This window comes from Zingiber officinale, chromosome 6B (genome assembly GCF_018446385.1).
Source record: "Zingiber officinale cultivar Zhangliang chromosome 6B, Zo_v1.1, whole genome shotgun sequence".
NCBI lineage: Eukaryota > Viridiplantae > Streptophyta > Magnoliopsida > Zingiberales > Zingiberaceae > Zingiber > Zingiber officinale.
Genome location: NC_055996.1, coordinates 115,718,973 through 115,723,011, shown reverse-complemented (window position 1 = coordinate 115,723,011; position 4,039 = coordinate 115,718,973).

Genomic DNA, 4,039 nt, shown 5'->3' with positions numbered 1-4,039 from the left:
TTGTTCCTTCATAAAGTCAGTATAAAAGGAACGACCTCAAATGGTCCTACTCAATACACTCTAAGTGTACTAGTGTAATTATATAGTTAAGATAAACTAATACCTAATTACACTACGACCTTCCAATGGTTTGTTCCTTTCCATCTTGGTCGTGAGCTACTGTTTATAATTTATAAGGAACCAATAACATGATCTTCTGTGTGTGACACCACACACCATGTTATCTACAATATAAATTAATTGAGCAACTACTTTTATCATAAATTTAGACATTTGACCAATGTGATTCTTATTTCTAGATAAATATTTATACCAAAAGCTAGGCTTTTAGTATACACTCTAACAATGTATGTATGACATGACATGATATTTTTATATTTTTCAGAATAAACATGAATGTAAAATATGATGTAATGGCATATGAGGGGCAAATAATCATAGCAATTTAGCATAAATAAAATATACTTAGATATTCTATCTAAGTATCATTAATCCTTAGCTAAACTTAAAATTGATTCTAGATTGCCCAATTTTCTTCAAGAAAATGTCAAAACCCAACTTGATATTTCTTATGCTTTTCCCAATTGTGCCAATTTAAATTAAGTTATATTCCTCAAATTTTGACACATTTTACTCTTCCAAAGAGTAAACAATTAATTTATTTCATTTTCAAAGATTAACAAAAACCTTGAAAAAGTTCTCCAAGTGCCAACTACATAAAGGTTGAGTTAACCACCCTTCCAATTAGAGTTGACACTTTCTAACTCATCTAGGGGATAGAGAAGATGCTGCTAGGAACCTAAAACCTATTGGTACTCTTTGGATGTTCAAGGTACTCACTAGGGATAACCTCCCTTGATACCTTCTTAATGACCTTGTTAGGCTTCTTAGAAGCCTTGGTCACTTTCTCTAGGTCAACTCTAGGGATAACTTCCCTTGTGACTTTCTTAGATTTCTTAGAAGTCTTAGTTACATTTGTTGTTGCAAAAATACTCCTAGAGATAACTTCCCTTATATCTTTGACTTGACTTCTAGACCTAGTTTTGGTTTCATAGCTATATGGAACTCTATTGTATAAAGGAACATCCTTCTTAGCCTTAGGTTTGTATCCCAAACCATTATGACCATTGGATGACTTTTGGTTTCGTATGCCTAGGTTTTTGTTCTTGGACCCTTGTTTTTCATTCGTTATTTTTCTAAGGGTTCTTTCTATTTTATCAAGTCTTGACCTCAAGACTTGATTTTTTTTTTCCATAATTCTTCAACCTTAGATTTTTTTACTAAAGTCTTGATTTTTCCTTTTCTTACGCACATATCTAAAATCCTTAGAGTTATTGCCTAATTTGTTATCTATCTTTCTAGCCTTAGGTTGAGTGGTTTTAGCACGAAGCGCTACATATTTTTCCTTAATGCTATCATGCTTCCTATTTTTATGGTAAATAGCATTAAAATGATATAAACTAGAGTTAGCATGCTCTTTACTATTTCTAAGAGAAATTGCATCAATAAATGTTACCTTGGGTTTGCTCTTAAGAGCTCCCCCTTGACTTGTGCTTCCTCTTTTGGGCTTGACCGACTTCTTTCCCTTTGTTCATTAGCTTCGATAATGTCCATTTTGCTTGTACAAGAAACACACAATGTGTTCCTTGCTCTTCTTTGTTGTGGGGGTAGTCTCCTTGGACTTCTCCTTGCCCTTTGGTGTCATTTGGCCCTTCTTCTTGGTCAATTTAGGGTACTTACTCTTGTAGTGCCTATGTTCCATATACTCAAAATATATAATATGATTTTTATTATTAATTGAACTACTTATACCTTCACGTGTAGGGATGACACTTGATCCTCCATTTGATATCTCTTGATTTTTGGAGGATGCCCCATCTTCTTCTTCTTCGCTTGACCCGGAAGTAGCAGCTTCTCCTTCTTCTTGGTCCGGAGTCACCGAATGTCGCTTCCCCTCAATCCTAGAGGTGGAGACTTCTTCATCTTCATCTTGTATATGGAACAAAGAGTATGCTCCCTTTTTCTCTTTGCGTTGCATTCTTTTGAAGATGAAGCTTCTTGGACTTATTCTTCGGATGTTGAGCATCTCTCAACTTCCGAGTCCTCTTCCTCTTGATCTTGATCCAATGAGTTGCCCTCTTTGGATTTCTCTTGATTTGGTATAGTGGAGGGAACCTCATGGACTTTAGCCAATTTGCTTCATAGCTCCTTGGCATCTTCAAATTCTCCAATTTGCTCCAAGATATTGCTTGGCAATAGATTGACTAATAGCTTTGTCACTTTATCGTTGGCCTCACATCTCTGGATTTGCTCTTGGCTCCATTTGAGGATCTTGCCTTTTGAATTCTTTAGAGCTTCGAAACCTTCCATTAGAGCAAATCATTGCTCTATCTCTATCATAAGGAAATTTTCAATTCTTGATTTCCAAGAATCGAAGCTTGTGGATATGAATGGTGGAGGCGCCCTTGTGTCGAATCCGAGTCCATCTCAAAATTCCATCTTGAAGTTGAGCCTTTTGATAAAGTCTTTGACTTTTGAATTTGCTTCAACTTCTTCTCCCTCTAGCTCGTTGCCCCTTCCGACAATGATTTCGGTGAAGAGCGACCTCGCTTTGATACCACTTGTTAGGGTTGATTTGTGCTAGAGGGGGGGAGTGAATAGCTTGTCGCGCTCCGGTTGTCTTGCTTAGTGATGATGTTGTTGCAGCGGAATGAACTCGAAGCAAACTTACCACGCTAACACAAAGGATTTACTTGGTATCCACCTCAAGAAGAGGTGATTAATCCAAGGATTCACACGCGACACACACTCCACTATAAAAAACACTCATTTTCGGTAACTACCGAAGGCGGAGAAGCCTTGTACAGACTCTCAATACAAGAAGAAAGAAAAGGGAAGTAAATACAGGTAAACTCTTATAGGATTTACATCATGAAACCTTAACCCTAACTTGTTCTTCTTGTGGAACACCTCTTGACTTGGAAAATGCAACAACACTTGACTCCAAGACGCTTCAAGAACTAGCGGCGAAAACCTATAAGAGTCGTGAGCAAAACGGTGGAGAAGAGTTGTCGGAGTCGTTGCGAGAAAGACGACTTTAAACTTGATGCTTCCTTCGCAATAGCCACATCCCAATCAATTGATCAATCAATTGGGGAGGCTTGAATCGATCGGTCAATCGATTCAGAGCGCCTCTGTGCTCGCTGGAAAAGACCTGAATCGATCACCCGATCGATTTAGCCTCTATCACGACTTCGCGTGATTTCCAGCTCCCCAATCGATCGGTTGATCGATTGGATAAGCTTCTGTGTGCGATCAATTGGGCCAGCCTTTGATCATGCACATAGCCAATCGATCGACTGATCGATTGGACTACAGTCCAATCGATTGGTTGATCGATTGGCTTCCCTTGGACTTGCTTAACTCAAGTCCAAAGTTCCCAATTTCAACATCCGGTCAATCGTGATCTGTTGGGACTTCTTCATGCCTAGCATCAGGTCAACCTTGGCCTACTTGGACTTCTTCATCAAGTGTTCGGTCAATCCTTTGACCCACTTGGACTTTTCTCCTCGTGTCAAGTGTCTGGTCAACCTTGACTCACTTAGACTTACCGTCTCGTGCCAAGTGTCAGGTCCTCCATGATCCACTTGGACTTTCTTCCACCAGATGTGCGATCATCCTTGATCCATCTGGATTTCCTTGTGCCAAGTATCCGGTCAACCCTTTGACCTACTTGGACTTCCCAACACTAGGTGTCCGATCAATCTTGACCCACCTGGATTTCCATGTGACAAGTATTTGGTCAACCTTTTGACCTATTTGGACTTTTCAACACTAGGTATCCGGTCAACCTTGACCCACCTGGATTTCCACGTGTCTGGCTTCACTCACCAGGTCTTTCCACTGCCCGACTTTACTCACCGGGACTTCTACCTACCTGGCTTCACTCACCGAGACTTTCACCTGACTATTTTCCAACTGCCTAGCTTCACTCATTAGGTCTTTAACTTGACTTCACTCACCAAGATTTTCAACTGCT